A 12,500-nucleotide genomic window follows, 5' to 3' on the forward strand; every position below is an offset into this window, starting at 1 on the left:
TCCCTTCCCCCTCTTGCTAAGTACAGGATTTGTAAATTGTAAACTGTAAATTGGTTTGGTATGCTCAAGGTGGCCGCGGACGGGGGGGGGGGGTTATTGGGTTGTGGGGGGGGGCTTGTGGGGATGAGGTTTTGTGAGAAAGGGAGAGGGAGAGAGAGGGATGTGAGTATATATATGTAGAGAGAGAAAGATAAAAAAGAAAGGAAGAGAGAGAGAGAGGAGAGAGAGAGAGAGAGAGAGAGAGAGAGAGAGAGAGAGAGAGAGAGAGAGAGAGAGAGAGAGGAATAGAGATGTTGAGTAGTTGGGGGATGAGGTTGAGAAGTGCGGGAGGGACGGCAGAATGAGGGGAGGGGTTGAAGGGTAAAATTAAGGGGGGGGGGGTAAAGGCGTAGGGGAAGGGGGTAGAGATTGAAGGAGTGGGGTGGGGGTGGGGGTGAGAAAAAAGGCGGGGTTGGGGGGATAGAAGGACGAGTGTTGGAGTGTTGGAGGGCGGGTGGGATGAGAGTGAGGGAGATCCCCTTTTCCCCTCTCCCTCTCCCCTCCTCCCCCACCTTTGGCCTGCGTCCTTGTGGCAACGCTGGCGACAAATGAGGCGGCAGCAGCGCGACGCCAATGGCAAAAAGTGACGCCCGTTCTCCCTGACTCTGGCAATGAGCTTGATGAATAACCGTGTTCTTTAACCTGCAGCGTAATGCGTTCAGGGAGAGAGGTTTGGCCTTCCGACTAGCGTGATCTCTCTCTCTCTCTCTCTCTCTCTCTCTCTCTCTCTCTCTCCTCTCTCTCCTCTCCTTCTCTCTCTCTTCTCCCCCCCTCCTTCTCCTGTATGTGTGTGTGTTGGTGTTGTGTTGTTGAGGTTGTTGTGTGTGTTGTTTACGTGTTTGTTGTGTGTGGTGTGGTTTAAGGTGCATTGGTGTATGTGTGTGTGTGGTAAATGGTTGTGGTATGTTGTTTGGTATGCTGGGTTCAGTCTGTTTGGCCGGTTTTCTTGGGGGCGTGTTAGGTCACAAAATTTCCCAATTTTTTAAAGCCTGTCTTTATTTTTTCTCCTGGTGGAACCAAGGTTGTTCCTTGGCGTCGGACATGAGGGCGGGGTGTAATGGGGGGAAAAAGGAGCGGTGTTGGGGGGGGTGGTCATTTGAGGGTAGAGGGGAGGGAGGGCAAAAGGGGGGGGGAAAGGTTAAAAGGGTGGGATGGGGGGGAAAGGGGAGGACTAGGTTAAGGAAAGGGAAGGGTGATTTGAAAAAAAACAATCTTCTTCCTCCTCCTTCTCCCTCCCTTCTATTCTTTTCTCCTCTCTCCTCTCTCTCTCTCTCTCTCATCTAATAATCTAATATATATATTATATATTATAATTTATATATAATATATACATAACTATATAATAATTATATTCTATTTTCCTTCCCCCCCTCTTCCACCCCCCTTCTACTTCCCCCCCTACTCTCTCTAATCTATTCTATTCTAAGCCAACATTTCTTACTTTCTTCACTACCTGCTCCCTTTCCCCTTTCCCTTCCCCTTTCCCACTTCACCTCACTCCCCCTCCCCTTCCCCTCCCCTCTTCTCTCTTTTCCTTCTTTCTTCCTCTCCCTCTTCAATTGCCAAAAGGAAAAAAATCATGCCACCCGGACACAACAAACCAGTGAAAATAGGCAAAAAAAAAATAGGAAGAGGGGGGAAGGAGGGAACAAGGAGGGTTGCGGATGGAGAATGAAAAAATGAAGGAGGGGTCGGGTGGGAAAAAATTTACAAAACAAGTTTCGGGGTTTTTGGGGGTTGTACTAACAGTTTTGGGGGAAGGCGGGTGGGGGGGGGGGCGGAGGGGAAAGTCTAGGCCCGGGTGTGTTTTGTTTATTTACGTTTTTGCCTCCGCCGGGTTGTTATGTGGTAAAGGCCACGGGAAAAATTTATTGCGGTGTGGTGGAGGTTAGGGGTGGTGGGGGTTGGGAGGGGGGTCTGCGTGGTGTTTACGATCGTTGGGGGGGTAACGGCCGTAACGGGTGCGGCGTGGGACGGGTTGGCAAATTTTTTTTTTTTTTTTTTTTTTTTTTTTTTTTTTTTTCCAGAGTGTTTGGGTGGGGGGGGGGCGGGGGTTGTGGTGTGTCTTTTTCTTGTTGTTGCGTTTTTCTGCTGTTTTTGATTTTTTTTTGTCTTCTTTTATTGTGTTTTGGTGTTTTTTTTGCTTTTTTGGTTAGTTTTGTTTTTTTTTGCTTTGTTTTTTGTGTTTTCTTTTTGTTTTTTTTGTTTTGTTTTTTTGTTGGGTTGTTTGTTTTGCTCGGGGTCGGGGTGGGTAGTATGGGGGAGTTGGTGGAATTGTGCGGAGGAGGGGGCCCAGTTTTAAATTCGTGGTGTTGGATGTTAAGGTAAAGGCAAAAATTCAGTGTCTAGTATAAGGGCCCAAGGAAATTGATCATTTGTATTAGGGAAAAAACGGGCGTACAGTTTTAAGGCAAGGGAAAAATGGTTCATTTAAAAAAAGTAGGAAAAATTTTTCGGCCTAGTTTAAGGCCCAGAAAGATGGTGATGTTAAGGTAAAGAAATTTTCAAGCGTCATGGTTAGGGCCAGTTAAATAAGGTAAGGGGAAACAAAAAAAACGCATAAAATGGTATATGTACTTAGGAAATTAGTATTTACAGGATTTTAACGTATTTTTTTAAAAAAAACAATAATTTATAACCCAATAAAACCTATTCCAAAAAAATCCCATTACATGATATAACCTCGTACCATAATTTCGTTAGGAAAAATTCCCGTCCCGTATTTTGTCCGCCACGCACAAAAAAAATTATTCGCAGGAAATGGGCGGCCCGTGCGGGGAGCTGTTACGGCCGCTGTGGGGGCGGATAAGAAAAAAAGGAAAAAAGAAAAAACATAGCCCCAATCGAAAAGCCCATTCGGAGGGTGAGAAAAGTCGGGGGGATAACATTTTATCGGGTAGTAAAAAACGGGTGATCAAGGACCAAAGGAAAAGGGGGGAAGGAAGGAAGGGCCGATAAAAAAACAAGCCGGTGGCCGGAGGGGCGTGAATGTGGGGCCACGGGGGTTGTTTTCTTTGCGGCTGGGGCTTGGGGCATCCAAACTTCTTTTTCGTCACCCCCCTTCTCTTTCTTTCTCATTCTTTCCTTCTTCGTCTCATCTTTTACCTTCGTCATTTCTTATTCATTCTTTTTTCTTTCGTCTTCCCTTAATTTTCTTTTTTGTTTTCCCCACTTCCGTTATCCTTCTTCTTATTCGTACTACACTTCTTGTATTCATTCAGTCTTGCTTCTTTCTTTCGTCTTCGTATTTCTTCTTCCTTTATCCTCCTCTTTTTCATTTTCTTTTTTTTTTTTTTTTTTTTTTTTTGTATTTGGTTTTTTTCTCTTTTTCCTCCCTTCTCCTCCCTTATTCCTTCATCACCCGTCCTTTTCCTCGTTCCTCCAAACACCGTTTTCCCTCTTCTTGCCGTTTTATTTTTGTTTCCCACCTCCTTTTTCTTGCCTTTTTCTTTCCTCCCCCCCCCTCGGCATTTCATTTCTCCTGCATCTTCAATCACTCCGTTTCTTCTTTTCTTCCTCTTATTACCAATCCCCTCTTTGCCTACTTTTGTCCTTCCTCACGGTTTTAGTTTCCCGTCCCTCCCTGTACACATCTTCCATTTCCCTTTCATAAAGCCCCATGTATCCATTTATCCCTTCATCCCCCTTTCCCATCTTACGCCCTTGCCCTGCCTCCCTGCACCCCTCCCCTCCCTTCCCCACATCCTCTCTTCCTACCTCACTCCCTTTCCCCTACCACACGTACCTACCTTTCCCCCCTCTTGTGGCTAAAAGGTTACAGGATTTGTTGGTAAATTGTTAAACAACACGGTAAAAAAAAATTTGGGTTTTTGGGATTGATCCAAGGTGGCCGGCGGAACACCCCGGGGGGCGGGGGGGGGTTTAACTTGGGCTTTGTGGGGGGGGGGGGCTTGTTGGTGATTGAATGTTTTGTGGAGAAAAGGGGACGGATGGCGAGAGGGAGGAAAAAGAGGGGATGAGGAGTATATATATGTAGGAGGAGAGAAGATTAAACAAAAAAGGAAAAAAAGGAGGAGGGAGAGAAGAGAGGAGGAGAGAGGGAGAGGAGAGAGGGGAGGGAAGTAACGAGGAGAGAGAGAAGACGGAGAAGAAGGAGGAGAGGAGAGAGAGGGTGAAGGAGAACGGAATAGTTTTTTTTTTGAGATGGTGTGGAACAGGGTAGGTTGGGGGGAATTGAGGTTGAGGGGAAGTTGGGCGGGAGGGGCGACGGCAGAATGAGGGGAGGGGTTTTGAAGGGTTAAAAAAATTTAAAGGGGGGGGGTGGTAAAAGGGGTGAGGGGAAGGGGTGTAAGAGATTGGAAGGAGTGGGTGGTGGGGGTTGGGGTGAGAAAAACAAAGGCGGGGGTGGTGGGGGGGGGGATAGAAGGAACGGGGAGTGTTGGGAGTGTTTGGGAAAGGGCGGGGTGGGATGGAGGGAGTGGGAGGGGGTAAAAGGGACTACCCTTTTTTCCCCTCTTCCCTCTCCCCCTCCTCCCCCCACATTTTGGCCTGGCGTCATTGGTGGGCAAAAAAAACGCTTGGCGAACAAAATGAGGCGGCAGGCAAAAGCGCGGGGGGGGACGGCCCAATGGCAAAAAAAAAAAAGTGTGACGCCCGTTTCCTTTCCCTGACTGTTCCTGGCAAATGGGAAACGCTTGCAATCTGGGGGGAAATACAACAGTGTTCTTTTACAAAAAAAAACCTGCAGGTCGTAAATGGGCGTTTCCAGGGAGGGGACGAGGGGTTTGGAATAAGGGACATTAGGGGAGTGGATAATTATTATTATATATAATATATATAATCTATACTAACTTCATTAGATCTGATATATGAGAATATAGATATAATATATTATCTATATCATCAATCATACTTATTATATATATAATTTCTCTTTATATTATTATACTATAATATATATATATATACTATATAATATATAAATTATATATATACATATATTTATTATATTATCAATGTTTATAAATATAATAATACATAAATAATATACTATTATAATATAATACATTTACTTACAATTTGCTTAATACTCATATACATTTATCTACCATATCTCACTCTCTTTATATACCTTTATCATATACTTATAATTCATAATTTATATTTACATATTATAATAATATTAATTAATATAATAAATATATATCCTCTCTCATATTACATTCTATCTTTCTACATATCAATTTCTATGTCATCTCTATGACATTATACTAATATATTTAATATGAATTCTCACTATTACTATATTAATACAATTTCATATTATTATACTCATCTTATCTCAATCTCTACTATATCGATTCTATTACTTCTTACATCTTCACTATCATATATATTCATTAATAGATAATATTATATCTAACGATATTCTATATAATAATTTATATGTTATAATATTACTTAATATATAATTATCATTCTTATCAATAAAAGATATATTCTATGATTAATATATTAATTTCTCTTACTTTAATTCTAATTCTTATTATATTACTATATATTTATTCTGTATATACTTTATATACTATTACTTAATTAATATATTATTATTAATCATATTATATAATATATCTTTATATATTATTATAATATATATATATCTATCCATATATCATATATAGATATATATTTAATATATAATATTATTCTCATATATATGTATATATATATATAATATATATTATATATAATATAATTTGATAATATATATTATAGATATTTTATATTAATATAGATATCTCCTATTATATATATCGACTATATTTTAAATTATGTATTAATTAATTTATATAATAGCATTTATTACTATGATTATATTATATACTTTATAATTCTATATAATACTAATATACTCTATCTTAATCGCTCCTCATATACTATCAATCCTCTTATCTCTATTACTATATTATATTTATAATTCAATAATTATATAATGATATATAATTATATATTAATTACTATCGTCCATATACTAGATTCTATTATAATTATATATATAATATATTATATATTATATGACTCCTCTTCTCCTTATATATCATTTATTCTCTATTATCTAAATATTACAATCTATATTATAAGTATCTAATTCATTATTAATAATAATATAATTTTATTATATAAATTATTATTATAATTTTATAATATATATTCTCCTCATATATTATATCTAATATATACTCTTCTCTCTCTCCAATCTCTATACAGTCTATATTCTCATACTTAATTCTATAATTATATATGAGTACTAATATATAGCATAATATAATATTATTTAGTAATATATATAGTATATTACTTAATTTATATATAATAATAGATTTTATATATATATATAATTATATCTCTATATTACTTTGCATCTATACTTTTCTCTCTTCTCTTAATTTCTTATCTATCTGCTTACTATACATATAATATATATAAGCCTCTTTTAAATCTATATATATCCCCCTCTAATTATATAAAATATCATATAATCCATACTATTTCTCCTATCTTCAATATATCCTTCTTATTCTAAACTATATTTACTCTTATATATTAGCTAATTCATTATCTATATAGTAATATTATTTTATATATATATTATATCTATCATACTAATTATCAATATAATGCAATAAATATAATAATAATTAAATTCTCCTTTTTATATACTCATCACTCTATCCTTCTTCTCTATTAATCATCTATATATCATCCTCTCTTTCTCATATAACAATAATATCTCATATATCTCTCTTTATATATATATACTCATCCATTCCCTTTCCTATCTTCTAATTTGCCAAATTCTCCTCTCTATCTCTCATCCTCTACTCAATATTATATAATCTATCCAAACTGTATAATACTATACATTATTTATTATACTTCTATATAGACTCTCTATCTCACTTATCTTCATCTATCCTTATATATAATTATATCTATATAATCTACTTTAACTTCATCTCTCCCTCTATAATATATATCTACTATATTCCATACCTCTCTCCTCTCTTCCTATTTACATTCTATCATCCCGATTTTATATATCTATACAATTTTCTTGCATAATATATATATACTAATAATATCTATATCGCCTCTACTCTCCTATATATAATCTATTATATATTATATTATAATTTAATATATATATATATCATTATCCCATTTCATATACCTTAATAAATTATTATAATTATATAATTTTTTATCTTGATTATTACTAATATACTTCTTTATCTATAAGAGATATATATATTATATCTAGACCTATATAAGTATTATACATTAATATATATAGATATATAATAGTAAATGTTTAACTATATAATTTACATTTAATACTATATATATATAATATATTACTATATGAATCTATAATATATATTATATAATATTAAATAAATATTGTATATATATGATAGAGATTCTTTAATATTTTATAATATAATATATTTAATATAGTAAACGATTATATATACCTCTATAATATAATCTATCTTATTATATCAATTCCTACTATAATATACTCCTAATATAATAAATAATATTATTACATAACTAAATAAATAAATCTATAAATATTCTCTATTTAAATCTAATATTAAATATTTAGATAATATATATAATATTATATGATCTATTCATTCTATATATTCATCTCTTACCTACTCATCTATTCTCTAATCAATGCCCGCCCGCATTTAAAGTGGTCACCCTATACTATGTTTACCCTCGCAGTTTTGAATTGGATGACAATAATTAATGGTAAATTGAAAATGTGGTAATAAGTGTTATAAAAAAGGTAATGGGGTTTTGGTACCCCCCCCTTTGTTTTTTAAGTTTAAAAAGAATTTGTATGTTTAATATATTTATTACCTAATTAATTATTGGTAATTCAAAAATGGTATAGTTATATTATTATATATATTCAACCCATATATTTATAATATTTTATATAATTATTAATAATATATATTATAATAATTATATTATTATGATATAATTATTATATTATTATTATATAAATATATTTTTAAAAGGGGAGTGTGTGTTGGTGTGTGTGTGGTTGGTTGTCGGGGGTGTTGTGTGTGGGGTGTGTTTGTGTGTTGTGGTGTGTTGGAAACAATAAAATTAACATACAATTAATAATTAACATTTTAACCCACGCCAAAAAAAAAACAAAATATGGTCCCCATTGTAATGTGAATTATTTTATTTTTAAGGCCCCCCCCTCCTTTCCTTTTTTTTCCCCCCCTGAATCTTCCGGCACCCACACCCCATTTTTTACGACCGAATTCCTTTTCCACCCTCTCTCCTTTCCGCTTTTTTGATACCCCGCTCTACCCACCTGCCCGCCGTATCGTACAACCCCTTGCCGCTAAGCGTCCCTAGCGGCTGCGTTTACCAGCGCCTTTTCGACCAATAAGGGGGCGGGGAACCCTCCCCCCCCACTGACGCCAGGCCCGGCCCCCACACTTTGCCCGGGCGGCCACTCTTCCGCACACCAACCTTCTGGGCGCGGCGGTGAGTGTCCCCCTTGTGCCCCACACGGCCGCAAGTGCCGTTCCGGGGGCTCCCTGCCCAACCCTAGGGCCGTTTCCCAACCACGGCCGCCCCACCACCACAGCCAATCTACGGGGGCCCGGCGGGGGCCCAGTCATGGGGGTGTGCCTTGTTCTTTTTTTTCTATCCCCATTTCGCGCACCCGCCCGCTCTTATTATTGTTGGTAAAAAAAAAGCAGAGATTTTTTTTTTTAGGTTAAAGAGAGGGAGCAATTAATTCGAAAATTTTGGAGCGTTTGGAGGATCCGGGGTTGTTTTTTTGAAGTGGGAGGATGCAGAGCGCCACCCGCCACACGCGGGGGGGGGGGGGGGGGTAAACCTGCTCCGGGCTGCCACAGCGCGGGCGGGGGGCGACTTCCGGCTTAACCGAGGGGCTTGGGGCGCGCACCCCGTAGGGAACTTTTTGGCCGCGCTCGCCGGCGGGTGTGGGGGTCCTCCCGGGCATTACCCGCCGCCCTTCACGAAGGGCGAAATTTCTTCTCGGTACCCTTTTTTCGTTTTTTTGGTTCTCTTTTGCTTTTTTTCTTTCTTTTTGCTCTCTCGTCTTCCCTGGCCCCCTTTGTTTCCTTTCTCATCTTGCTTTGTGCTGTGCGTTTTGCTTTCTGCTCTTAATTTCATTTTAACTGTTCTTCTATGCTTTTTCTTCTTATTCTTTCCTCTTAAATTCTTCTTACTTTTCTCTTTTTCTTCTTCTTTATTTGCACACAAAAAACCTTAAAACTTTTTCTTCTTCTTTTTTAACTTTACTTTTCCTTCTCCTCTCTTTTCCTTCTCTCTCATACTTCTTCTCTCATCTCCCCTCTTTTTTCTCTCCTCTCTAGAGACTCTCTCCTCTTCCCTTCTACTTCTTCTCCTCTCTCATCCTCTCCTCCGTATCTCCTCTTTTACCTTTACTTTTCCTCTTTTCATCTCCTCTCTCTTTCTCTCCTCCTTTTCTTTTTTTTTCTTATTTTCTTTTATTTTCTTTTCCTTTCTTTCATCCCTCTCTTCCCTCTCTCTCTCTCTTCACTCTCACTTCTCTTCTCTCTCATCTTCTTCCATTCTCTCTCTCCTTTTGACTTCCTCTCCCTTTCTCCTCTCTCTCCCTCCCTCTCTCTCTCTGTCCCCTCCCTTCCCCTCCCTCCCTCCCCCTTCCCGTCCCTCCTCTCTTCCCCCCGCACTCCCCTCCCTCACCCCCCTCCTTCTCCCTCCCCCTACTTTCCTCCCCCTCTCTCCCTCTTTCCTCTTTCTTCTCTTCTTCCTCCTCCTCATCTTCCTTCTCGCTCTCTTCTCCCTTCTTCTCCTCCCTTTTCTCCTAGCTCTCTCTCCCCTCTCTTCTCTCCTTCTCTTCTCTCCTTCTCTTCTCTCTCTCTCTTCCCCTCTCCCTCTCTCTTCCTTACCCTTTTTCCAACTCTCTTCCTTCCACTCCCGCTCTCCCTTTTTCACTCCCTCCCCTCCCCTCTTCCTTTCTCTTCTTCTCTCTCCTCTGCCTCTTTCCTTACTCTCTTCTTCTCTTCTCTCTCTTCTCTCCTCCTTTCTCCCACTCTTTATGCTCTTCCTCTCCTTCCATCTTCTTTCTCTACTCTCTGTCCTCTCTCTCTCTTTTTCTCCCTGCCCTAACTTTCCCTCCCTCCCTCCATCCCCTACCTCTCCCCCTTTCCCTCTTCTTCCCTCTCTCTCTCCTTTCCTCTCTCTCCCTTCCTCTCTCTCTCCTTCTTTCTCTCTTCTCTCTCTCTTTCCTTCCTCTCTCCCCTCTCCTTCTCTTCTCTCCACCTCTTCTCTTTTTTCTTTCTTTCACTTCTACTCGTCTTACTCTCTCTCTCTCTCTCTCTCTCCTTTTCTCACTCTCCTCTTTCCTGTCTTCTCTATCCCCTTCCCCTTTTCTCCCTTTTTCTCCCTTCGTTTCTTCTCCCCCCTCCCTTCCCCCTCCCCCTCCTTCCTCCTCTCTCTCCCCTTCTCTCTCCTCTTTCTCTTTCTTCTTTCATCTCTCTCTCTCTCTTCTTCCTCTCTCCCTCCTCTCCTCCTCTTCCTTCTCTCTTCTTCTCTTCTCTTCCTTCCCCCCCCCCCCTCTCTCTCTCTATCTTCATCCTCTCTCCTCTCCTCTTCTCTCCTTCTCTACTCTCTCCTTCTCTCTCCTCCTTCTCTCTTCCTCTTCTCTCCTTTTCTCCGCTCTTCTTCTCTCCTCCACCCTTTTACCCCCTCACCCCCTCTCCTCTTCCTTTTTATTCTCTTCTTTCCATGTCTTTCAAGGGTGGGACCCTTAACATGTTAAAAAGTATTTTCCATTTTGTCTTTCCATTCTTGGGGAAAGTGCTTTGGTAAACAATTGTCTCTTTTACTGTTAGGGGGGGAAACTTTTTCGTTTGGTTTTATTTGGGGGACGGGGTTCATGGGAAGGGCGGCCGCAAGAACAGGGGGGGAAGAGAGGAGGGGGGAAAAGAAGTGATCGGTCCAGGGGAAGGGGAGGTAAGGAGGGGGGGGTTTAGGGGAGGGGAAGAAAAGGGAAAGGGATAAAAAGGGGGGAAGGGAAGGGAAGGAAGAGGGTAAGATGGGAACTTGGGTGGGAGGGAAAGAGAGGGGAGGGAGGCAGGAGGGAATAAGGGAGGAAGAGGTAGAACAAAGGAAAGGGGGGTAGGGAGGGGGAAGGGGGAGGAGGGGAAGAAAGGAAGGAGGGAGAGGTTAGGAGAGGGAGAGGGGGAGAGGAAGGGGGGGGGAGAGGGGAAGGGGAAAGGGAAAGGGGGGATAGGAGGGAGGGAAAGAAAAGGAAACGGGGAAGGGGGGGGGAGCAGAGGGGGAATGGGGGGGTAGATGGGGGGAAATGGGGGGAAAAGGAGACCGGAAGGGGGGTTAGAAAGGGGGGGGGAGGGATGGGGGGAAAGGGGGAGAGGGGAAGGGAAGAGAGGAAAAGTTTCCGGGAAGGGGCTACGGGCGCCGTCGGGTGGTCCATACAAATTGGCCCCGTGTTTAGGACATGAGGTTTTGTCACTCGGGGGTCCCCACTCGGCCGCCCGCCGTCCGGTCTCTTTCCCGGGTTCTCCCTAGGTCGGGTCTGGGTTTTGTTGGTGTGATTGAATGAATAACTAGGTTTTGTCCGTAATGAAGAAGACACTTCGTTATTAGTTGCCCCCGCATTACTTCATTTTCATGTCCCACACCCCACTGCAGCACACGCTTCTGTTCCAATGTTTTTCTCCCTACATTATTTACGTCTTTCTGTGCTTTGTCACCTATTGTTACTGCATTTATTTTTACCCCCACTTCCCCCGCGTTTATCTTTGTCCCCCCCCCATTTCGGATTATTATTTATTTTCATGTATTGTACGTATTTATATATTCGTTAATTTATCGATTCATTCATTCCTTCATTCATTCCTCTGTTTGCTTATTTGTTTGTTGTGTTTTCGTATTAACAACCACTGTCGTTTTTAGGTAATGATGAGTAATGATAAATAGGAGAGCATTGTCGTCATGCTGCTGTGTCCTTCGTCACGACTGTGCTGATCGTTATTTCACAGCATTACTCTTTATCACTTTGCCTTTTTCCATCCTTTGTTTCTTTGCGCTTTATCGATTTGTCGCTCTTGTATTAATTGGGTACTTTTCATTCGGGCTGATACGTAGGCCTATATGGGTAATTGATTGACGTTTTACCATTTCGTTGAGAGGAGAGATTGATTTAATGATGCTGCAGTCGAGGAGGAGGTTTTAAATTGTTGAGTAGGCATTTAAAGACTAAATGGGTAGACTTTTGTTCGTAATCTTGTCACTATATTGTGTGTTTGTTTGTTTGTTTGTTTGTTTTATATGTGTGGAAATATGGGTGTCCTGCCTGTCTGTCAGTTTGTGTGCGGGCATGCATATGCTTATGTGTGTGCGTTTATTGGAGTCAAAAAGTGGCTCGT

The 12,500-nt window shown here is 40.1% G+C and overlaps 1 protein-coding gene across 1 annotated transcript in view; it reads left to right on the top strand.

Annotated features, from left to right (window-relative positions):
* The window catches only part of LOC119578894 (recombining binding protein suppressor of hairless-like), a 164,327-nt gene that overhangs the window by 23,756 nt on the left and 128,071 nt on the right, over nucleotides 1–12,500 (top strand). The window lies entirely within an intron of this gene.

Source organism: Penaeus monodon, chromosome 11 (assembly GCF_015228065.2).
Source record: "Penaeus monodon isolate SGIC_2016 chromosome 11, NSTDA_Pmon_1, whole genome shotgun sequence".
Classification (NCBI taxonomy): Eukaryota; Metazoa; Arthropoda; class Malacostraca; order Decapoda; family Penaeidae; genus Penaeus; species Penaeus monodon.